At 50.6% G+C, this 24,154-nt stretch overlaps 1 protein-coding gene across 9 annotated transcripts in view; it reads right to left on the bottom strand.

The window, feature by feature from the left end:
- The window catches only part of TMEM63C (transmembrane protein 63C), a 70,784-nt gene extending 53,688 nt beyond the window's left edge, over window positions 1-17,096 (bottom strand). For 5 of the 9 annotated variants that reach the window (XM_084969862.1, XM_021099547.2, XM_084969865.1 and 2 more), the window contains exons 1-2: window positions 17,061-17,096; window positions 4,690-4,832 (exon numbers count right to left, since the gene is read on the bottom strand). The gene's annotated coding sequence lies outside the window, so the exon portion shown is untranslated. Of the gene's footprint in view, window positions 1-4,689; window positions 4,833-16,975 lie in introns of all 9 variants that reach the window. The other 4 variants (XM_084969863.1, XM_021099548.2, XM_084969864.1 and 1 more) reach the window with 1 other exon arrangement.
- Window positions 17,097-24,154: the final 7,058 nt, after the last annotated feature.

The raw sequence follows: 24,154 nt of genomic DNA, 5'->3' as shown, positions 1-24,154 counted from the left end.
TCTGAAGGCCTGCTGAAGGAGTGCTGGGAGCACTGAGGAGGAGGCCTCGACTAAGCCCTGGGCAATCCAGAGAGGCTGCCTGGTGGAGGTGTCAGCCATGGCTGCTCTTAAGGGATGAACAGCAGTAGTCACGTTAATTGAAGGCTTATTGCCAGACACTGTGCTAAGGCTTTGCAAGCCCGAGCTCTGGCAGTCCTCGCAATAATCCCAAGACAGGAACTACTGTGGCCGAAGGGAGATTTGAGCCCAGTCCGCTTTCCAGCAGCCACGTTCCCAGCTTTGAGCATCCTGGGAGTCTCAACCTGAAAAGGAGAGGCCGTGTGAGGGCCAGGAGGGGACATTCCAGGAGGAAGGTCTGCAGGGGGAGAGGGAGGTGGGCAGAGACCGCCTTTGGGCTTCCCCCCAGTTGGAAATGCACTACTTCTTGGGGAAGCAGATCTGGGGACACCAGGGCTGGCAGCCTCAGGGCAGGAGCTGGAGAGAAGGGTGCTGAGCGCAGCTGCCCCAGTGATGGGAGCGAGCCAGATGGCAGAGGCTGCGGGTCTGGCTCACACGGCTTCACCTGGCCTGGGGCCAGAGAGGGGATGTAGGGGCCTGAGAATCAGTGAGATGGGGATTGGGGATGCTCTGTTTACAGGGTTGTCTGTGAGGAAGGTTAGCCCTGAAGAGAGGCTGCAGGGTGAGTGGCCAGCACCACCTCCATGACTTAGGGTGGCCCCCAGGCAGTCTGTGTGTGGCTCTAGGGGTCCCTGGCTTCCTCAAGTAGAGCCCAAGCCCCCAGGCCAGGGGCCAGCCTCATGACAACCTCGCTCCTAGCCTTTGGTTCGAGGGGTAAGGAAAGCCGCTCTGAGCCATGCTCCATGAGTACTCTAATACGACCTGAATTCAAAGGATGGAACTGAGGAAATGAGCTCCAGCTGCAGCAAGAGATATTGTAGTTAGACACAAGGAAGCACTGGTCTGGGAGGCTCAAGGGAGTAGTAGCTATTTCTGGGGAAGACGAGAGATTTAACTTTGTGTTTTTGACCATCTGCCTGTCTGGAAAAAAATACCATGGAGAGTTCTCGCTCCCCTTCCTTCAGCAGCTTCTCCAGCAAATCTCACCTACATTTTAGTTCCCTCTCTCCTTTCCTGATGGCCTCTCACTTCGACCTTCTTTGACTCAGTGGACAAAGTGTCACTCCAGCTGGTCTCAGTGTTGCTCGGGGCCTTTGAGCTTGGGCACACTCGATGCAGCCAATATGCCCTGAGCCCTACACCTGCTCGAGGTGAAAGAACTCCAGAGTCTGCTGTCAGGTGAGAGCTCATACAGTTAAACCAGTGCCTACACCCAAGGCAGAGTAAAGGCTATGCAGTGAGAAAGGAACAAGCCAAGGTGATAGGGCTGGTGAGAGATGACAGCCTCAGGGGCCAGCAAAGGTTTCAGAGAGGGCTGAATGAGGTTTCCAGGATGGCAGGAACCAGTGGGGGCTGGGGTAGTTCAGGCAGAGGAGACAAATGAGAGAAGAAGGGAAGCGTAGAATGGAATATTCCAGAAATGGCAGGTAGACTGGCTCTGGTCAGATGATAAGGCAGGTTGGGGACCTTGAAGTTCTGAATCTCAGGCTGAATGATTTGCACTTAACTTGCTGGCAGCAGGCAGCTATTGAAGATTTTGCGGGAAGAGCGCGACATGATCTGGGCTGAGACTAGACGGGCTTCTTGATGTTGCTCCTAGCCCAGGATCTCCTGGAAGGCCCTGCTTCTGAGCCTGCAGACTTCTCGGGCGTTCTCAAGGAGAGCAGATGACTGGTATCTCAAAGGCCATCTGTTTGGAGAGGCCTATCCTGACGACCTTATTTAAAAACTCAGCTTCCCTGCTCTCTTGAGCCCCTTTGCCTTCTTTGCTTTTCTGCCGTATTTATCACCTCCTAACATGCTTCATCCACGGATTACGCTCTTTAGCATCTGCGCCTCCGCATTGGTATGAAAGCCCTGTGAGGGCAGGATCCACGTCTGCTTTATCTGCGGCTGAATATTCCAGTGCCTGGCATAGCGCCTGAGTCCTGACACATTCATTCATGTGTGGGATGAATCAAGAGAAAACCCCCACCCCGCATGAGCCGGCACGGTCTGCTCGGTTTCCTGCCCATCGCATCGCTCCTGGCTTCCTGGGCTCGGCAGTGCCCGAGTGGCAAAACCTCTGAGCCAATCAGACCGAGTTCTGCTTCTTCCTGCTGCACCTCTCACCCTTTGCCAGGAGTCTGCGAAGAGTTGGACCGTTCCCCCCACCCCCATCCTCCGCCAAAAACACCACCACTTCCCTTCGTCTTGGGATAGAAGCCGGGCGAGGAAATTTTCAGTTAAGGGAAGCAAGAGGCTGGCGGGACTGAGGTAGCCCCACCCAACTGCCCGAAAGAACAACTTTGATGAATTCACAGCAATAAAGGTAATTGAGGGGTGCCCACCACTGAAGGCACTGTATAGGGGCTCTGGGCATTTTGCTCCATGTTGGCCCCCCCGTGACCCTTATGAGATGGGCATTATCCTCCCACTTTACAGATGGAAAAACAGAGGCTCAGGGAAGCTACGTGACATGGCCCAGTTCTTCCTGCCGGGTGAGGAGGCCTGTTTTGAACACGGGTCGGTCCTACTCCAACCCAATGCTCACTCCTCCATGGCACTGGGTCCCTTGTGTCAGAGAAGCAGCTGAGAGGGAGGGAGCAGGGCCTGTGGAGTGTCCTGTCCAAGGGGCCCAATCATGGGTGGTCTCTGCGGGTCTCGGGCTTCTGACCTGAGCTATGGGAGCTGAGGTTTGGGCCTCTTCCCAGTGATGAATGAGGACAATGATGTCATGTCTGCCACCCAGCCTAAGCTCATAGAGTGTGTGAGTTATGACTGCGGGCACTGCCTCTCTGGCCTGCGGCCAGGCGTCCTCTCCTCCCTTTGATACACACCATGGGAGCCGCAGTCCAAAACAGGGCTCCCTGCCTTTGCAGCCCCAGCAGATACAAGGGCAACCAACCTATCCCTGGGCAGATCTGGCAGCACTGAACACCGAGGGTTGCTTGAGGCCAGGCCACGGAGGGGGAGGCAGAAGAGTTTGGATCAAACCCCCAGATGTGAGGTCCCAGCCTAGAACTCAGTTCACCCGCCTTGAGGGTAGAACCCCTCTCTCAGCCCACATTGCTAATTCCTTATTATGTGCAAGAAAAAGACAGAGTTTCTGCCTTGGAGGCCCTTAAAGGATAGGATAGAGGAGAGTCACTACACAGGCAAAGGGGAGCCATGGATGACTCTAGAGCAGGGGAGTGAGATGCCGGCGCGGTGCTTTAGGGAGGTGCGTCAGGCAGGGAAGTATGGTGGGGGGAGAAACTGGCTTTTGCAATGATCCGAGCTAACGTGTCTTAACACCTACTGAGGGCTAGAGCTGGTTTCAAGTGCTTTACATATTAAGTTTGATCACCACCATAACCCGACGGTATGCTGTTATTCCTAGTTTACAGATGCGAAGACTGACGTACAGAGAAGTTACAAGGCGAGGAGGTTATCAAGCTGGGAAGTGAAGCCACCTGGTTCCAAAGCCTGCCTTCTTTACCATTATTCGATGCTGCCTCTTGCAGTGATCTGGGCTCAGGGAGCAAGGGACCAACAAGGGCTGGGCAGGGGGCATGGCCAGAGGGAAGGAAGAAACGTGGCCTGCAGTTTAGACTTGACCTCAAGGGCTTTCATGAGGCCGGACCAGGAAGATATAAGGGAGATGTGAACATCCAGCACTTTGATCTGCACAGAAAAGAACTCTATCTAGGATCACTTTTATTGATGACAGCAAAATGTTCTCGGCCGAGAGCCCACACGCAACAACTTCTTCTTTCATGGAAAAGAGATGTCGGAGACTCTCAAACCGAGAAATCTTATCACAGGTATCGTCTCCCTCAACTACCCCATCCTTGCTTGGTTTGATTTATTAACTTAGTTACTTCAATAGGGTGAGAAAGCCTCACTCGGATGCCAGCCTGACTTGAAGACCTTCTAGCTTTGGAGGCCTGATCACCACTGGCGTCCCTTTCACAAAGCGGGATGCTTCTGGGAGGGCAAAGATGGGAGGAAAGAGAAGGAGCGGGGTGGAGGCTGGCTGAGCCGGGCGGTGGGGAGGGGGCGGCGGAACCCAGAAAGGCCTGCCCGAGACCCAGGGGCTTCCTGGACTGTTCTGACACAATTACACTCGATTCCTCTGAGACGTTCAGCTACAACATTTTAAATGACATGATTGATACAAGTAACACTTGAGAAGTTAAAAGAAATTGAGGTTGGATTATATCACAGAGTCCTTCCAACTGCAATAGTCTATGAAGATACCATCTGTCTTCATCTTTTCCCAAGGAAAAAAGCCATCAAGAGGCCGGGAACTCTCAGCAGAGCCGTGTCTGGCTTGGTTTGGGCCTGTCCCCAAACTAGGGTTAGCTGGGCAAGAACCATTTGGGACCCAGCTAGCAGCTCAGCCTGGTGGCATCCTAACCAATGGCCCCTTTCCCAGGTCTCGGGAACCAGGGTCACTTGGGACAGGGTCCTTTGCAGGGGGATCTGGGCCCTTCCTGGCCTCCTCTGTTAGGTTGGGGGCTTAGGAGGGCTTAGCTCAATCATTGACTAGAGAGCCGTGGGCTGTGGGCTTGCGGAAGGAGCTGGAGGGAGGATGGCAAGAGCACCTACCTGGAGCAGCCGGTGAGGTCTGGGACTCAGGCAGATGCGCTGTCACTGGCCCTTCCTTCTCTTAATCAGTCCTCAGGTAATTTCAAGTGTCCCGGCTGTGTCCCTGCTTAATTCCTGACCACAACAGTGGCTCCTCCAAAGCTCTGTGGCACAGGGACAAAGAAGCACTCTCAGTAAGGGCAGGCATGGAGCCCACTCCCCTAGCCTCCCTGCGGCTCCTCCCCCAGCCCAAGCAGGCCAGGCCCCTCCCAGGTCCAACATGTTCAACAGCATCTTCCACAAGGCCTGCCTCAAGGGAGCTCTGATAGGGTGAGGGGCACGCCGGACGCAGCCATGATCCCCAGTCTGCCCCCCACTGCCATGTCCAGCTGCCCAGCTCTGGGGTGGGTGAGCCAAGGAGCCATCCTTCATCTCAGCTGAGCAGAGACCCGAAGGGAGGGGGACCATGGAGGGAACACTGCACCTGGAATCCCAGCTATTCCCCCTTGGGGAGCTGGAGCACCCCACTTTCCTTCAGTGGAGTAAGGGCTTCAGCCTAGATACACAGACACTGCCTATAGGGCTGAGCTGGGGTTGGGGGGTGGTTAGAGGGGCCCAGAGCCATCAGGTGACTTCTAATAAGACTTCAGAATCATCTTGGGGGGAATTCCTTTGTGGCGCAATGAGTTAAGAATCTAGCATTGTCACCAGAGCGGCTCGGGTTGCTGTGATGGCACAGGTTCGATTCCTGCCCTGGGAACTTTCATATCCCATGACCACGGGGTAGGGAAGGGTCTTGCTAATTTGCAAGTTAAGGGGCCCTATACTAGCCCATTGAATCAGGATCTCCAGGAAGGTGCCTGGGAACGTGTAATTTAAAGATTCCCCACGTGGATACACATGAACTAAGATTCCCTGGACTAAGTTGCTGGGAAAGGGTCTGCAAGTCCAAGGATGAAGCTTTGATCATATGCATGAGGGGTCATCAGTCCCCCTTGTAAAAGCAGCCTCACAGGGGCCCAGTCTCTGCAGCAGACTAGCCAGGGGCCCCTCTTGGAACCTGCCTGGGTCTCGTTTTCCTCCTAAGCAAACTGCAGATCAGAGACGATTTCTCGGGCCCTTAGAGGTTATAAAATTATGACTGTAAGAAGAGGCGAACCCATTGAGAACTGAATTTTAAAAGGAAATTCAAGGAGATGTTTTAAGCAGTGTTCTCCCTGTATAATTGGTTTCTTTTTAAATTTAACTTTTGAATTATGAAAGTAACATACAGGAGGAAAAAAAAAATCAAACCATTCCAAGTAATAGAGAATGAAAAGTCTTTCTGTTATCTCAGACCTCTGTTCCATCCACTCTCGGACATGAACAGTTCAAGATTCCTATTTGTTTTCTGCAAGAATTTTCCCATAAATATTGACAAATATGTAGCTATGCCTGTATCTTTATTTTAAACCCAACCAGGAATATAGTCCTGGTCCTCTTTGTTGCTTTCTTTCTTTCTTTTTTTTTTTCAAAAATCATGGCTTTTTTTTTTTTTTTTTTTTTTTGTCATTTTTTAGGTCCGCACCCGTGGCATCTGGAGGTTCTCAGGTTAGGAGTCGCATTGGAGCAGCAGCTGCCGGCCTACCCCACAGCCACAGCAACGAGGGATCCAAGTGGCATCTGCGACCTACACCACAGCTCATGGCAGCACCGGATCCTTAACCCACTGAGCAAGGGCAAGGATCAAACCTGTGTCCTCATGGATTCTAGTCAGGTTCGTTAACCACGGAGCCACGATGCGAACTCCAATATCTTTGTTTCTTAGTTAATATACATCACCCATCTGAACACACCAAGCAACAGATCCTTCATTTCCGTAACAGCTCACAATGCCCCACTGAAGGAGGCACTATGATTTACGTGAATCTAGCCTTGTTGCTGAATGGTTAGGTTGATTCTACGTTTTTGCTGCACCAAGCTGCAATGAACGCCTTTGATTACACCTTTTTGGCACGTGGGATAAAATAGCTAAGGGTAAGCGGTGGAAAGTTAGCTGGATCTAAAATTCTACAGATATTGCCAAACTGTTCTCAGAAGGTGAGCCAGTCTGCACTGCCCAGCCGTGCGTGCAGGACGGCCTGTTGCTGTTCCAGCCTGGACAACACTGTAAGTTATCAAAGCCTTAAACTTTGCCAATAGGAGAGTGGAAGATGGCATCTTGTTTCCACGTGTAATTCTTTAAATATCTGAAAGGGTAGGCACTGTTTTCATGGTTACTGACTGGCCTTTGCCTTTTTTTTTTTTTTTTTCCTGTGATCTATATTCTTTCTAATTCATCTTACTGATTTTTAAGAGGTTTTGTTAAATGAATGCCATTAACGTTTTGTCACATGTATTGCAAATCATCATTTGTCTCTTGTTTTCTTTGTTTATGGCATCTCTTGCTTACAGAAATTTCAGATTTTTCTGTAGTCAACAAAGTTATTTCCTACTAGAGAATCCTAAAAATTATTTGCCCGTGTTTCCCACTAGCATTATGAGGTTTTTTTTTTTCTTTTTAATTTTCTTACTAGAATTTATCTTGGTGTTAGGATGGTGGTAGTCCCGGCTTTATTTCTTTTCCCAAGAAGCTAGATAGCTATCTCAAAGTCATGTTTGAATAATCACTTTCTTCCCTCCTCCTGCCCTCTCTCCTCTAGATCTAAAATCTCAACTTTACTTTGTATCAGGATGGCTAACAAAGAGCATGACCTCTGAGTCAAGTGCTGGTTCAAATTCCACTTTCATTGGATCTAGGAGAAGTTACCTAACCTTCCTGTGCCTCAGTTGCTGTGTCTCAAAATGGGGTGAACCAAACTATGTAGGGTAAAATATAGGGAAACAAAGCATCATAGAAATTATCAGGCAATTCATTAAGAAAAACATATTATTTCTGGATTTTAGGGTATTTGTGGTACTTGTTAGCTTTCTAACACATTATTTGATATGACTCCATTTCTCATTCTAATTAAATAAGTGTTTCTAACTTAGAAAAAATGGGAACAACAGCAGCTCCATCTGCATGGGGTTATCGTGAGAATTAAATAGGTTGTTTCAGGAAAAGGATGTAGAAAGATGAAACTATGTGCTATCTACCAGAGACTCACCTTAGCTGTAAAGACACACATAGGCTGCAAATGAAAGGATGGTTAAAGATACTCTATGCAAACAATAACCAAAAAGACCAGGGGTGGCCATATTTATATCAGGTAAAATAGACTAGGTCAAAAACTGCCACAAGAGACAGAGGAGGATATTATATAATGATACAAAGTCAATTCCTCAGGAAAAAAATAAAAATTATAAATATATATGCACCTAACAACAAAGCACCCAAATATATGAAGCAAATGTTGACAAAATGGTAGGGAGAAATAGTAACACAATAATAGTAGATTTCAATAAGCCTCTTTCAATAATAGGTAGAACAACCAGACTGAAGAACAATAAGGAAACAGAGGACTTAGATATAGTCAACACTATAGACCAACTGGACCCAAAACACATATACAGAACACTCCGTCCATAATGCACATTCTTCTCAAGTGTACACAGATTATTCTCCAGGATAGAGCATGTGTGAGGCTACAGGTGAGAGCTGTAGGACAATGCCTGGCAGTTGGGAATTACTCTATGATTGCTATTATCACCATCACATAGTAAATGTGCTTGGGTCTTTGTCTAGGTGTAATTTTTTGTTTCATTGATCTGCGAGCCAGTTCCACCACTTGACACATATCTATAGTTATGTGTGAGGCTCTGTTCTAAGTGCTGGGAACCAGGAGTGAGCAGTAGTCATAAGGGCTGTTATTGCCCCTTCTGGTTAGACTCACTTTAGTTATTTTTAGCACTTTTACTGATATTATATTTCCTTCCATTTTCAAAGAGGCTAAAGTTTATATACAGAAAAGCTATACATTTTTGTTCTTAACATTTATTAGCAGTGATCTTAGGATATTCCTTTATTATATCTACTAATTTTTCAGGGGATCTCTGGTGATTTTTTTTTTTCTCCAGATGGCCAATCTTATCTACAATTTAAATCGATAAACTGGCCCCCTTTCATAACTCGTATTTTCAAAATGTGTATTGGCTTGTGCTTCTAGAAAAGTATCAAAGAATGAAGGTAATGGTGGCCACTTTTTCCTTCTATGTATCTCGCATATACACATATATTCACAGCTGCATAAAACGTTAAGCAATAGCCATCTATTTCCTACTAAATAAGTTAAAATCAGGAACATGAATTCTACCATTTTAGATAGCTATTTCATCTCTTTTGAGCTATTACTTTTTTAAATTATATCAACAGTTCTCCTAATGTTGAATCTGTATCTCTAGATTATAGCCCCACTTGCTTGGGGTATATTCATTTAAAAAAATTTTTTTTCTGCTTTTTTAGGCCTGTACTTGCAGCATATGGAGGTTCCCAGGCCCGCAGTAGAATCAGAGCTGCAGCTGGCGGCCTACGCCGCAGCCACAGCAACGTGGGATCCGAGCCGCGTCTGCGACCTATGCCGCAGCTCATAGTAATGCCAGATCCTTAACCCACTGAGCAAGGCTGGGGATCGAACGCGCATCTCCACGGATACTAGTTGGATTCGTTTCTGCTGCGCCACAATGTGAACTCTGGTATACTCATTTTTTTAAACATAAATCCTATGATTCTATTTGTTTCTGTTAATTTATGAATTTTGCACCAACATTCACATATGAAATTTTTAGTAACACTTTTTTTGTGTGTCGTTTTTGTCAGTGTTGTGCTGGCTTCATAGAGCACCTGGGAATATTTCCTTCTTCATAATCTGGCACAGGTGGTGCAGTTTAAATTACACTGGAATTATCTCTCTTTTGAAGATTTGATAGAAATCAAGAGCTGTTTAAACATGTGTTTTTGGAGTGGTATTTTATGAAAACTCAGTTTCCTTCATGATTACTGATCTGTTGGGGGTTTTCTAGTTCTCCTGGGGTCAAACTGATGATGAATATTTTCTCAGAAAACTATCAGTGTCAGCTGGTTTTCAACTGGATTTGCATGTGGTCGAGCACAATATCCATAAAGAATTTTATTTTCTCCGAATCAGTGGCTATTTCTCCATGTTAATATTTAATTTTATGTATTTGGCTCATTGCTCTCCCAACTCCCTTAGATGATCTGGACTTTAAAAACCATCAAATGACACATGATTTTTTTCCCCCAGGAGCCTATTTACTAGAGACACAGCCCAGAAAGAGAGGCGCTGGAATCAAGGACAGCTTAAGAAAGGCAGCAGGGGGAGGGTAGTTGGACACAATTTTAAAAGTGCAAGGAGCCTGCCCACATACTCCCTGCGCTGGACGTGGGAGGTGCATCTCCTTTTCCCAACTCTCCCCCACCCCGTGAAACTCACCAACTCCCACCTTCCTTCAACACCCACCCGCCACCTCCCCTTGGAACCTTTTCTGATTTCCCTGGGAAAAGTCAACGCCTTTCCTCTGACATCCCAGACTATGTTTTTTGGGGAAACATTTTAGACACAAAAAAGTTAAAAGCATAGAACCAATGGAATGAACACATGTTAACACATGATCTGTCATTTTTGCTTCAGATCTTTTTTGTTAAAAGAAGTGTTATTGACAAATTAGAAGTCCTTCTTCTCCCCTTTCAGTCTCAGCCCCTTATCTCTCCCTCTCCAAAGACCAGCACAAGCGCAAACTTGGTGGATATCGTGACACGGCACCATGTTTCTACCCATAAAGCACAGGTAATATCGTTTTGTGATTCTTACTTAAATTAAATGTTCACTAATGAAATGTACTGTTGTACACTGTACTATTGTACTATTCTGCAGTTTTTTCGCAATATTGTTTTTGAAATTTTTTCAGAATACAGAATGTGTGCATACATATTTATCAGCTTTCTTGAGATATAATTTACAGACCATAAAATTCCCCAAATATTTATCTTATAACTGCTGCAAAACATTACATTTTTATTGTCTACGCCACTATTGTGGGAGATTGAGGTCAAGACCTCTTTTTTTTTTTTTTTTTTTTTGGTCTTTTTGTCTTTTCTAGGGCCGCTGCTGCAGCATATGGAGGTTTCCAGGCTAGGGGTCGAACTGGAGCTATAGCTGCCAGCCTATACCACAGCCATGGCAACAAAGGATCCAAGCCGTGTCTGTGACCAACACCACAGCTCACGGCAACGCTGGATCCTTAACCCACGGAGCAAGGCCAGGGATCGAACCCGCAACCTCATGGTTCCTAGTCAGATTCGTTAACCGCTGAGCCACGACGGGAACTCCAAGACCTCTTTTTCGTGTTTCAAACACTGCCGCCCTGGATATCCTAGGAACTGTCTCCTTAGGAACATGTACGTGTGAGTTTCACATACAGCCAGATGTGAAACTGCTGGTCATAAACTATGTCCATTTTCAGCTTTAACTGCCATTGTCCAAGTGTCCCCAGTGCTTTGCACTTTCGTCACTGAAGCCCTTCTGCAGCTGCCGTCATCCTCCATTGACTTGCCTAGCTGCCCCTTCCCCATGAATCCCCAGAGGGCATGGGTGTGACCGGCACTCAATGAACACTTGATAAATGAAAGGATGAACTCACTGTCTAGCAGAAGAGACAGACTCAAATGGGACAAGTGCATTAAAGGCTAGGAGGCAACCTCTGGCTGGGATCCAGGGAAGGCTTCACAGAGGAGGTGGCATTCAGGTCACAGTTTGAAGGACAGGGAGCTCTGAATATAGGATGGGGGTGAGGACAAGAACTGGGCTGGGAGGAGGAAGTGGGTCAGACAGGTCAGGGCACATTTGATTTGTCAGAGTTAACAGTTCTTAGCTGAGCTGAGGGTGAGGGTGTGTGCATTTTGTAAAAAACTTCAAGGTGATTCGATACGTCCCCTGTTTCCACGCAGGGAGGGCCTCTGAGCGGGAGCAGGGTGTGGGGGAAGGGTGACGGAAGCAGGAGAGCAGACTGGAAAAGACACTTGGGGCTCAAGCCAAGATGAAAACCTTCAGTGACAGGCTCTGGGGAGTCAGTGAGAAGGGACCAGGTCATCCTGGGCTCAAGGATGATTCATAAGCAGGCAGGTAGCTGGGATACTCGGCCCCGGGCCTAAGGCCTAGGACAGAGAGCCCGCTCCTCCAACCTCTTTCCTTCTTCTATGGGTTTCCTTTCCAGACCCATAGGAGAGAGAGCTCCGCCTGCTCCTTCACTTTGCAGCTCCGTGAGCCCTGCCCAAGGGCTTGCACATGGCATCCTGTTCCCTCCGACCCCCACGCTCCACACAGGTGCCTGGACCAGGGCTCCAAGGTGCCCCCTGCACGAAGCGTGGAGCCAGGGCCCGGCCACCTGGCATCTCCTCCTCCTGCCTGGGCTCAGTCATCCTGAACACGCCTTCACTGGGTCCCAGGGGGTGGGGTGGGGGTGGGGGTGGGGTGGGAATCCTAGCTTTCCATTTTCCCTGCTGTCCTTCCGCAGAACCCAGTTCTGGGCACCCTGCCCAGAGTGGAGGAGAAGGGGAAAACTCACAACCTTCACTTCCAAGTCCTTTTGTCTTAAGCAGCTTCAGCAAAACCGCCAGCAGCGGCAATTGCGGGTGCGCTAGATGTACGGGCTGTGTCGCCAGGGAGGAGGACCCCTCCGCTGGAGTCAGACCGGCCCTGGGCCAGCTTGAGCTCTGCCACTTTTGTGCATGTGTATGGAGGAGGAGCGGGCTCTCTGTCCTAGGCTATTAAAACCTCTCTGAGCCCCAGCTTTCTCATCTATCAAGTGGGCTACTCACACCTGCTCTGCCCCTCTCCTGGGCGTGCAAAGGATTAAAAAGTAATGACAAGGAATGTGAGGTCCCTGAGTAGGACCAGAATCGCAGGCCAGGGACACTGGGACACTGTTCAGGCTTTTGTTCTTCTGGTGCCTGAGATGGTCTCCCCAAAGCCTGGCCTAGTTCGCAGGCCTGGGCACCCTAGATCCCAGCCCCCGAAGGCTCCCTGACCCTGTAACAGCGGTTTGCAGATTGACGGCACCCAGCGCCTGGCCACCCCCACGCTGGCCCTGAGAAGACATCCTTCTCCACCAGGTCCTCAGGGATCTGAGGCTCTTTTCAAGGGGACAGCTCGGCTCCAACATGACCTGGATCCGCCAACCCTGTTGATCAGCTGCTGCCACCAAAATGGGGCCAGTCAGCCCAGAGACCCCAAGTCAGCTGGCCCCTGAGCTGGTAAAGGGGTGAACAAATGGAAAGAAGGGGGCTCCCAGGCATACCCCAGACACCCTTCCACTTCCTCCCATTCATCCTCCGAACGGCCCGATGCCGTTCGTGTTGTGAAGGGAAGACTCACAGAGGTGAGGCGAGCGGGTGAGGAAGCCGATGGAAACCCAGCTCCCAAGTGCCCGCAGGCAGCAGGTCTGGTGTGCATCCTCCATGGTCCCAAGCCCTCCCTCAAGCACAGCTGGCCTCCACATCAAAAACCCAACACACAGCCATAGCCCTGGCCAAGCAGCCACAGGGCCACCTTGCTCATCCGTATCTCCACAGACCTCAGATGCCTTGCTCTTTGGCCAGGACCCCGTGGCCTGAGGCCCGTGTCCCTCTGGCTGGGCACAATTCTGAGAAGACTCAGCCAGAGGAAGGAGGAGGCTCGGGTCTCCAGGGCCCCCCTCCTGGGTGAGGCTACTCAGTGATGGGGGAGAGGGGCAGGGGTGCAGGCGGGGCTTCTGGCTGGAAGCCGGCCTGGCCTCTCTGCCTCTGATCCTCTGGGCCCACCAGAGGCCCCTCAGCCGCCCCAGCCCAGCTCTTCCGATGCCACCGTCAAGGTGCTCATGCACAATGGCAGGTGGAAGGTGGGGTGAGCAGAAGGCGGGAGCCCAGGACACAGGGATCTTGGTTTTCTAAGTGGGTCCAGGCTTCGAGTCCCTCTTGGAGCATCACTCATCACAGGATGAGGCAAGAGGGAACAGCCGCTCTCCTTTCTCCCTGCCCCTGCACGTTTCAGTAGCAGCCCATTCATGCTGGGAAGGAGCACAGTGGCTTGGGTATGGTACACACCCTGCCCTAGAAACACAGGACGCAGAGTTCTGGCCACTAGTCCTCTTCTAAAGAGCTACCCTCGGTTGGCCCAGAGCAATCCAGACAGATCTAGAAAAAAGACACAGCACACCTCATGGGCTGCTCACATTCTCATTTCAGTTAACCTGCTTTGCACCAGCCACCTCCTGGGCAAGAAGGAAGGGCCCTATGTACAACCCCCAGCTCACCTGCACTGACGTTCAAGTGAGCTGCAAAAAACCGCTGCTCTACTGGAGCAGGAAGAGGAGGGAACGCTGCCCCCCGTGCCTCAGGCAAAACAGTGCACAGAGAACTGCTGATCTCACCTAAGCTGAGTGCTTTCCCTGAGCACCGGCATTACAGCCTCCCCAGGGTGAGCCTGCCCACGCCCCCACGGTGCCCATGACTCCCGCAGCCTGGACACTCAGTGCAAAGAGTCCATTATCTCTGGGCTCTTCCATCAGCTGCTTCCCAGGAAGAACCAGAGTAGAGAGTCCATGGAATTCAAGAGTCAGTGGGGAGGATGCAGGCCTGCAGGCAGGGCCACTGTGCTGCCAGTCACCATCATCTTATGGTGTGGAAATCCTGTGAAATGTCCCCACCAGTCAAAGATGGGGAAAGGAAGTCCTCAAGGACCAAAACACAACAAGAACTGGGCTGGGGAGGGATGCCTTCCAAACCTCGAAGGGTGCCCTGGACCAGCCATGGGCTGGGGGCGGGGGGGGGGGGAGAGGGCACCCTTTGTACAGGGAATAGCCACGTCTCCCCCATCGGAGCCGGAAGCAGATGGCTTCAATCTAGACCAGAGGCTCCAGGAATAACACTTCCCATCTGCAATAAACACCTGACTGTTTCCAAGGCCCTCCCACCCATCTGGGGCAGGTGTTTGCATGCCCAGCTGTCAGGTAGGGAAACTGAGGGCAGAGTGCCAGCCAATAGGGGCTCTGCTCCAGAATCAGGTACTATGTTCTGTGAGTGGTTCTCCTCCCACAACCTGAGGGCCTCTCCAAGGCCTGACTCTGCCTCTGCCAGCCAGGAGGCACCGCCACCAGCTTCCCGAGATCATGGGGCAGGGGTCTTCCTCCCGAAGAAGGGCTAGACGGGCCCCTTGGAGGAACACATGACGGGCCCTCCTCCTCTCTGCATTGTACTGTGACCCCCACGGGCAGCTAGTTCTGATCCGTTTTACTGTGAACCCCATCCCCTCCCATAGCTCACTGCAGGGATTACTGGTGGTCAGGATGCAGCCCAAGGCACGCCATGGAGTCACCAGGGGTCAGTTTCAGGGGCTCTGTGCTCAGAGGCTGTGTCTGAAAAGCATCAACTCACGCACCAGGCACATGGTGACTCTTTTGCGCAGAATCAGGGGCTGGGCAGGACCTCCCCTCCGGGGGTGCTGTCGGAAAGATAACTGGAGTCCCTCTGCCTGTGGGCCCCCTCAGTGGCTGTGATCACAGCTGTTGGCACCAGCACAGGAGGAACAGCTGCTCTTGGTTCTGAGAGGCCTCTAGAAATTGTGTCTCCCCTCTGGGTGCATGATGGGAAGGTAACAAAGTGACTGGTTCCCTGCTTCCAGTTGCTTCTTTCCCAAGTAACTTGAAACATTATCTTTAAAAAGGAGAAGATGCTGGAACTGTCCCCTACCACTGACACCCCTCCCCATCAGAAGGCACTCACAGCCTCACTTCACCAGGGAAGGAGGCTGGAGGTGGAAAGGCAGAGGGAGGAGGGGGCCTCGTTCAGTCTGCCCTGCAGGGGGCCAGGCAGTCAGGACACCTGGGTGCAGGTAAGAGACCTGGGCCATTGGCCACACCCTCGGGGCCTCAGCTTCCTCACCTGCACAAGGATGCTGGCTGGCTCCAGCTCTAAAATAAAAGATAGCCTCTGCCTGCCTCAGTTTCCCTCCAGAGAAAGGCTTCTGTGCCAGGGAGGAGGAGGACAAGGTGAATTCAGGGCAAGTCACCTTCCAAGGATGACAGCTCCTATGTGGTTCATTTCTCCCAGGGGCAGGAGCTGCGAAGAGGCAAGGTTAAGGAGCTACACCACAGGGGTGATGCTGAGGGAAGGGTTAGGTAGGGTTGGGCCCCCCCACCTCATCTCCAGAGAGACCTGGGCACTTAAAGGAGAAAGTCCATCTCCTTGCTCCCTGTGCCTCCCACAGCAGCCTGGGAACTTCCACTTGGTTGTCATTAAGGCTGGTGCTCAAGACTGAAGCCCGGAATGGGCTGCCCCCTCAGCCTTCCTCTCCCTGAAGCCAACTCTTATTTTCTTCCCGAGCCCACAAGGATAGCAGGGGCCGGATGTTCCTCTGCTCAGATGAGCGTTTTTCATGAGTAATTTGCTCCTGTCCCCAGACAGTTGTGATCCCTGCAACGTTCACATCCGTGACATCGGCCAGCCTCCGCAGAGGGTGTACCCCCCTTCATTCTCTGGAGCCAGGAAAGGGACACCGGGGTTGGGGGGGGGGCGTTCCGCCCCACTTCAGACCACAGGTCTAGAGAGCAAACTCAGCCCCTGCCCCTCCAGAGAGCATCCAGTCAAGGCAGTGCCTGGGAGGCCAGTTGTTCAGGACCTGGTAAGTGACCTTGGTGAAGCCACAGGCGCCCCCCCCCCCCGACCCCGGGCCTCAGTTTCCCCAAGTCCACCATCCAAATCCAAAGTTTCTCTCTCAAGGCCAAGGTGAGGATGGAGGCGAGAACCTTTCTTTGAAAGCATGTGGGAAAGGTGACATATTTTGCCCCCGGGAGCCCAGAAGTCCAGCCCACTCGGCACAGAATGAGATCCCCACGAGCAGCCGCGCGGCGGTGACGCTGCCATAACTCAGAACCGCCGAGAAGATTGCGGGGGAGAGCGCATCCCTCCCAGGCCAGCCCCGGGGGGTCGGAGGCCCAGCCCCAGGGAATCCCTGTGTGGGGGTGGTCCGGAGAGGCAACCAACAGGCAGGCGCGGGGGACCCCAGGCAAGCCTTGTGCCCACCCTCCCCCGACCCAGTGAAGACGGTCGACGAAGCCACGGCCCTTCCTGGTGGGCGGCTGATTCCACCTTCCCTGGGTCCAAGCTGGCGGCGAGCCGGCGGCGGCGTGGCACGGGAGTGTGGCGCAGTCTCCCCCGCCCCCATCCCTCCCAGTCCTCGGTCCCGGAAAGCGTAGAGCAAGCAGTCCTGCCCCACCCCCTCCCTGTCCAGGACCCGGATTCTGCGCCCCTTCTTCCAGCCGGATCGGTCCGGGCTTATACCACCCGCGTGCTCACCACGTCCGCGCCCTCGGCGCCATGGCCCCAGCAAGGCAAGGTACTCAGGCCGCCGGGATGCGGTGACAGGCAACACGCTCCCTACCTGGGAGGAGACTGCCAGCCGGTCCTCCTCCTCTCTGGCCGGGCGAAACCAGCCCCACCTGGCAAGGGACTGTCCGCAAATTCCCTTCTGCATCACAGCGGGAGCGGCATCCCGGCTCCTCCCCGGCAGAAGCCAACCTTGGCCCCGCCCCAACGCGGCTTGACCCACCGGGGAACCCAGGCTGGATTTTCATATGCAAAGGCCCAGGCTCCGCCTCAGAGACCTTGTAGCTACCAGGAACCATCTACAAATTACCATCCCTTGCTGCAGACACTCCAGCATCCTCCGAAGCTCTGGGTCCCGGCAGCGGTCTTGCTGCTCCCTACCCACCCTGCAGTCCTCACCCCGACTTCATGCTCTCCCTTGAGGCAAAGCCCTCCTTCACCCCTCTCCAACCCTGCCAGCCAAAGCAAGAAAAGACACACAACCGCACTAAGGTAGCAGAGCTCAGCCCTGCCCGGGGACCACCAGCTCCAAGCACTGGTATCCGGCTCCACCTCCTTCATCCCCAGCCAAGGGAAGGAAGATCGACAAATTGGCCGCAGCCCTGGCCTGGAGGCCCGAGAGTGTGGGCTGTGTCATTTCCAGTTTGCCATGGGTCCAGTCCTTCAGGTCTCCAGTTTCACTGAAGCCCTGGCTACTCTGCTGGAGACACTAGTTTTGCCACTGGAGGCAGGTGCCAGTGTTTGAACCCCTAAAGATCAGTATGTACAGGAAGGGACAGTAGCGAACAACCACTCTCCTCTCCTCCCAGGAAGGCGCCTGGGCACATTTATTTAATAGACATTATCCAGTAATTGCATTACCATAGCTAAGGGGAGAGGTACACTGCTGACCAGTCTTTTTTTTTTTTTTTTTTTTTTTTTGTCTTTTTGTCTTTTCTAGGGCCACTCCTGTGGCATATGGAGGTTCCCAGGCTAGGGGGCCAGCCTACGCCAGAGCCACAGCAATGCAGGATCTGAGCCGCATCTGCAACCTACACCACAGCTCATGGCAACGCCGGATCGTTAACCCACTGAGCAAGGCCAGGGATCGAACCCACAACCTCATGGTTCTTATTCGATTTGTTAACCACTGAGCCATGATAGGAACTCCTGACCAGTCTTTGAAAGAGGCTCTTTTTCAACAGTTGTATAACGGTAAGATATTGACAGAGTTGTTAGCGATGTGCTAAGAAGGCCGTAGGGGAAGCAGGGTGAATATAAGGTCAAGAGACCCTGGGGGCCGGGGAGGGTCAGAGTGTAGCTTTCATGGGTTGATGCCCCATAACCAGCAGCACAGAGCTCTCTCCAGGCTGGCACACGCTGGTCATGTCTCTTTCTGCCCTGCCCCTGCCCTCTACCCCCTCACCCCTAATTCTTCTGACCCAGCTCTGCCAGGAAAACCGGAAGTGAGCCACCAGCCATTCTGCCAAGATGTGTCCATTTCTTCACTCACTCACCCACTCACTCCTTTATTCGTTCATGGGACAGGAAAGCTTTTGCATGGCTATTATATGGTAGCAACAGGGTATCAAGGGTTGGGGTTCTAGCCTTGGCTCTGCTGTTAGTGGGCTGTGCAATGTTGGGTAACTTGCTTGATCTCTCTGTCTTTGTTTTTCTCTCTCGTCTGTAATATTGAGAGGGCGGGGCTGTTTGGGGTTTAAGGCCCCTCTGGCCTTACCATTTCTATGCCTCTCCTCTAGGGTAAAGGCTGGCTGGGAATTGAGCTAAGCCTGGTAAATACAAAAGCAGTGTTTAAGAACTCTCGCTGCCTGGATTTGAATCCCAGCTGGTCGGTCTAAGTGTGGGACATAATCTCTCTGAGCTTCATTCTTTGCATATGCAAAATAGGGGGAATAGTAATAATAACAACCTTAGAGGGTGGTTGTGAAGTTAAATGAGATATTGTATCCAAAGTAGGTGCTTAGTAAATATTAATTGTTGTTTTTGCTGCTGTAATTCTGGTACCGGTGTGAGAGATTAAAACCTGGGCAAAAACAGCTTCTCTCTCTGCTTCCTCATTAGAACTAGTGTCTGACTCCAGGGTGGAAGGACTGAGTGTCTTGTGTGGGGGACTGACAGCTGTTCCTTTAGAAAGGTCCTGTGGTAAGTGGAAAGAACATGGTCTTTGGATCCAGTTGCATCTTGGTTCAAATCTGGGCTCTGCCTCTTATTAGCTATGTGATCTTGTACTAGTTACTTAACCATGCTGAGATCATGAATGTGTACCCATTTTCACATATGTAAAATGGGTACCATGATGCAAATAAAAGGAGTCCAATAATAGTACCTACATCATAGAGTTACCATGAATATAAAATGCATGTAAGGGAGTTCCTGTCGTGGCGCAGTGGTTAACGAATCCGACTAGGAACCATGAGGTTGCGGGTTCGGTTCCTGCCCTTGCTCAGTGGGTTAACGATCCGGGGTTGCTGTGAGCTGTGGTGTAGATTGCAGACGCGGCTCGGATCCCGCGTTGCTGTGGCTCTGGCGTAGGCCGGGGGCTACAGCTCTGATTCAACCCCTAGCCTGGGAACCTCCATATGCCGCGGGAGCGGCCCAAGAAATAGCAACAGCAACAACAACAACAACAACAAATAAATAAATAAATAAAAATAAAATGCATGTAAGGTACTTAGCTCAGTTTTTCACAAACAGAGTCAGCCTGGTCAATGTTAATCTCTCCCTTCCAGGAAGGACCTAGACAGACTGGAAGGGAGACCCTAGCACTGAAATTTCTGGGCATCCTTGACGGAGTGTCCTGTGAGGAGACTGGCTAGGGGGTATTCTAGCCCAGACCCAGACCTGGTGCCAGCAGCTCTCCAAGCCCCCTTGGCAAGGCGCCATTCACACAGAACCTGTGAGCCAGCCTCCCTGGATGCACATGGCCTCTGCTGGGAGCTGAGGCTGGAATGGGAGGCTGCAAGCAGGTCTTGAAAGGCTTCACACACAAGGCTCAGGAGTTTAGACTTGACTTAGTAGGCAAAGGGAGCCATGGGGAGCTTTTGAACAGCAGCCACAGGATAAAATTGTTGAGCTCACACCCAACCCATTCCAGTTCCCAGAGCTGAGACCTGACAGGCATCAAGGCTGTACAATAAAGGGAGATACAGAAGTGGGGGAGAACCTATGGGAATACAGGGTGGGCTGTTTGGTGGGACAAAGAGATGACCCAGTATGTCAACCAACTGAACATCAAGACCTAGATGAATGTCAGGCTGGTAGCAGGTGCTTGGTGAAAGAGTAAAGGTGTGGGGGAATCATTAGCTGAGACTTTGTGGCCTTGAGAAGCTTTCAAAAGAAAGGTGCTTCTGGCCTGAGGGTGCCAAGAACATTTTTTTGTGCTCTAATTCATGTGAATTGAGGTGGAAGATCTCAGAAAGATGACGAGTGCTGTTGTCTTCGTGACTGCTTTCTTAACCTCCAGCGTCGTGTCTGGGAACATAATCCAGAAGAACAACAAAGACACAAAAGGCCTCTGAGCAACCTGTCAAAATCAGATGATTTTTCTGCAGAAAAGCGCCTCGTGTCTTTAATGACAGCCTACCTACATTGACTTCATACACAATTTCAATAGATCCGATGTGGCAGAGACTGCTAAGCATCCACTTAAATGCATTCTTTCCCTCTTCCTTTTAGTAGTAGAGCTTCCATGGGGATGGAGGTGGGGGCAACTTTGGTGATGCTGAGAATAGCACCCTCAGGTTGGCCAGTAAACAAGACCTTAAGAACCTGAGTTTCAGGATGACCTGGAGGAGAAGAACCCTGGACTGTTGACACCTTGGTTTCTATGACAGCAGTTGAACCAGTAACTGAACTGAGAAAGCTAGTTTCCTGATTTTCAAGCCCAAAAGCAGATGAGCAGGAGCATGCTGGAAGGAGAAAGAGCGTATTAAAAGCTAGCATGGGAGTTCCTGTTGTGGCACAGCGGAAACGAATCTGACTAAGAATCATGAGGTTGCGGGTTCGATCCCTGGCCTTGCTCAGTGGGTTAAGGATCTGGCATTGCTGTGGCTCTGGTGTAGGCTGGTAGCAACAGCCTCGATTAGACCCATAGCCTGGGAACCTCCATATGACATGGGTGCGGATCTAAGAAGACAAAAGACAAAAAAAAAAAAAATGCTAGCATGGTGAAATCAGCCAAAGCCTTGAGCAAGAGGAGAGAGAACAACTGTAAAACAAACTCAGAGTTTGGGATCATTTAGTTGAGGGACATGCCAGAAGGGCTTGTAGGCCCCATTGTATTCCAGGATAAAGTTGGAAATGCTCAGAGTAACAATCTTGAATCATTAATCATGGAATATTCTGATGGAATATTTTATTTTTAAAAAGGAAAGCAACTATATGGTATATTTAGAAATTATTTCTGATCGAAAATAGTGAACATAAAATAAAACCTGTGTACTTCAGGGTAGAAAACCAACATTCAGGCAACTTAGCCATCAGAGTGCTGCTTTCCTGATAGGGCAGACAGTAGAGGGTTTTTTTTTTCTTCCTTTTTTTAGGGCTGCACCTGGGGCATATGGAAGTCCCAGGCTAGGGGTCGGATTGGCGCTGCAGCCACAGCCACCGGCCACAGCCACAGCCACAACAATTCGGGATCTAAGTGGCATCTGCGACCTACACCACAGCTCACGGCAACACCGGATCGTTAACCCACTGATCAAGGTGAGGGATGGAACCCACGTTCTCATGGATACTAGTCAGGTTCGTTGCCACTGAGCAACAGTGGGAACTCCAGAAAGTAGAGGTTTTGATTGATTGATATGGACCTTCTCCCCATTAGCTTATAAATCCTTTTAAGATCAGATTGTATCTCCTTTCTGTTTTTATTCCCAGTATCTAGCACGGTGCTGACTGGAATAAGTCCTTTCTTAATGGCTGAGGGGGTGAAGTTTGTTACCTAGATGCTTGAGTTTTGTAGGGTCCCACCAGCTGATGTGGAATCTTGAGCAGGGGAATTGCCTCAGGTCCCAGAACATTCTTTGAAGAGCTGCAGGCACACAGCCCTCACAGCCAAAAGTGCTAAGAGCCCACAGTGACCCTACCCCTGTCGCCTGGAAATTATTCCATCAGAAACACTCCCCTGAGCTCACAAAGACCAACCTTCCCAGGGTCTTCATTGCAGAACTGGTTGTAATAATTCCCAAACCAGATACCACTGTACACAACCTACACACCCGTTCATGGCCTTTCTGCACTGCCCGGATGAGATGTTCAGGAAAACTCGAAATGAGAGGGGAAAGGCGGGAGGCCCAGGGAAGAGTCAGCTAGCTGTGCTCACTGCTTGTTTCACATCAGTTCTACTCCTGGGATTTTCGGCTTCGAGGCAGGAGAGTTACGCTCGTGTCCCCATCATCGAAAGGCCTGGTGCTGAGTGAGACCCCTAGGTAGGGGTACGTGGGGGCGGCCGATCTGGAGATAATGGCCCTGAGGTCTGCAGTTTCTGCTATAGGAGCCAGAAGATAAATTTATGCCACTGACAGGGAAAGTATTTTCAAGGCAGAACCACATCATTACTCACAGTTTAAGTGACAGTCTAGATACTCGAGAGGCCAATCAAGACCCCCTCAGAAAGCTCAGGCTCTGTCACACACTCTCTTCTGCCTTTCCAAACAGAAGGGAGTTTGATTTCCTGTTCAGAGGTAAGGGAGCAATGTATTGGGATGGAAAACTATTTTTTTCAGTGTCCTCTGTCTAATCAGACATGGGGTTGCGAGTTATGAGAGACACACAGATCTGACCCCACACTGAAAGCTGGCATGCAACAAGCTGGAGGGGCCAGAATGGACAAGTCAGGACCCTCTAACCACGTGGTCCTCAGGGCAAAGAATCTAGGTCTTCCTATCTCCTGGGACTCCCTGCCCTCCCTTAGCCCTGGCCTCAGGGGTCCCCACTCACCAAGGTCCTCAGGTAGATGTGCTTAGCTAGCAGTGGCCTCTTTCAGTCGTACTCCTGGACTGGTGGGAGGTCACTGTAATCTACCACCAACTGCCACCAGTTATCAATATTGGAAACTTCCGGTGGGCGAGGTCCCGAGCAAATGCTGATGACATCACAAAGGAAGCATCACTGCGGTTCTTGGAACCCTGCAGACACATTAGACGGAGGGTTTCCCCATCCAGAACGGAGGGAAACTGAACATTTCCAGGAAAGATCCGGAGGTCTGAAGCCTGCATAACCTCACCTCAGTTCTGACGTGAGCCTGGCTGATGCCTTGCAGGATTATGTCTTTCAAGAATATTTTGAAACTAAATTATGAGCATTCTGTAGTGTATACTGAAGTAGAAATAGAATGTATATGTGAAACACGTTAACCAATGTTATCTCAATAAAAAAAATTTTAAAAAGAATACTTGGGTCTTCATGTTGATATTTATTGAGGTTATAGACCCCCCCCCCAAGCAGATCCTCATGGGGTAGAAATATGGTTTTTCTATTGGGTTCCTTCGGGGCTGCAAAGTGAGAATCCCATCTCCATGGTCAGGCTCTTGAAAGCAGCTCTGTTGTACTCTAGGTGTTGGTATCTGTTTCCAGTAATGAACACGTTCTTTGTTTTATAACCTTTATTAACTTTGTGAATATACTACATATACGGAAAAGTGTATGTCGAACAGCAACGAGGGCTCTAACAAATAATCAGCAAGTAAACTCTTATGTAACCACTACCCAAGACAGGAGACAGAACATGATCACCAGACATTTCCTGGTGCTCTGGCCTAATCACTCTGGCCCTTTCGCCTCCACCTGCCTGCAACCCAGAGGTCGCCGTCTCTTGACCTTAGTGGTAACCTTAACTTCCTTTTCTTTATACTTTTACCACCTGATTATTCATCCCTAATCAATAGAGTTTGATTGGGTCTCTTTTTTAAATGGATGTTAATGGAGTCTTATACTTTGTGTTGAGCTTCTTTTACTCAACATTTTTTTCTTTTTAGGGCTGCACCTGCGGCATATGGAGGTTCCCAGGCTAGGGGTCGAATCAGAGCTGCAGCTGCCAGCCTATACCCCAGCTACAGCAACATGGGATCCCAGCTACATCTGCAGCCTACACCACAGCTCACGGCAACACCAGATCCCCAACCCACTGAGCAAGGCCAGGGATCAAACCTG

Source organism: Sus scrofa, chromosome 7 (genome assembly GCF_054392235.1).
Source record: "Sus scrofa isolate SSC_HxYL_T2T_F1_AM1 chromosome 7, Sscrofa_HxYL_maternal_Yorkshire_Landrace_v2.0, whole genome shotgun sequence".
In the NCBI taxonomy this organism is placed as follows: domain Eukaryota; kingdom Metazoa; phylum Chordata; class Mammalia; order Artiodactyla; family Suidae; genus Sus; species Sus scrofa.
Note: the sequence above shows the minus strand (reverse complement) of the source record. Positions and strands in the feature narration are given on the sequence as shown.